Raw genomic sequence first — 668 nt, 5'->3', positions numbered from 1 at the left:
AAAAACAAAGCAAAAAAAAAACACAACAAAAAGCTTTTCCTCTGTGAACGTTGTCCAGGAAATACTAAAGTAACTGACACGCATGAAAGCAGTGAATAACTGGCTTCTTTATCAGGCTACCTATGGAAAACACCTAATTGCTTCACTGGCAGACCTGCTGGCTTTGAGTTGACTTCTAAACTGACTGTGCTTAGAGGGGGGAAGCTCTTTCCACTTGCTCCTTGATGAGGGATTCTGCTGGGTTCCACTTTGGGACTCAAGCAGCAAGAACAGCAGCTCGGTCTGCAGAGTTGCAGTCAGTGTCAACTGCCGCTGCTCCGCCTGGCTTAATAAATCTGTCCTGATTTACATCCCTGTGAAGCCTGGAGCCTCAGCTCGCTTTACCTGCCTGCTTCTGCACAGTGCCATGAGATCTGTTGCTGAAATCCATCCCGCAGAAGCGTCAGTTGATATCACATTAGATGTGTTTGAAATTGCATGACGTGGATTCAGGCCAGTTATGCAAGATCAGCACAAAACCCAATCTGTTCTTATAGCCAGGCAGGGACAGAGGAGAAAGCCAAGTAACACATTGGTTTGCCTGAGCAGTGCAGCTGTGCTGTATTTGCCAGTCATGGTCTTCACCTTATAGGTGTCTTTAACCACTGATTCTCAGTACCTGAGGCTTT

Source organism: Excalfactoria chinensis, chromosome 5 (assembly GCF_039878825.1).
Source record: "Excalfactoria chinensis isolate bCotChi1 chromosome 5, bCotChi1.hap2, whole genome shotgun sequence".
Lineage (NCBI taxonomy): Eukaryota > Metazoa > Chordata > Aves > Galliformes > Phasianidae > Excalfactoria > Excalfactoria chinensis.
The sequence above is the reverse complement of the archived record's forward strand: the minus strand, read 5'-3'. Positions refer to the sequence as shown.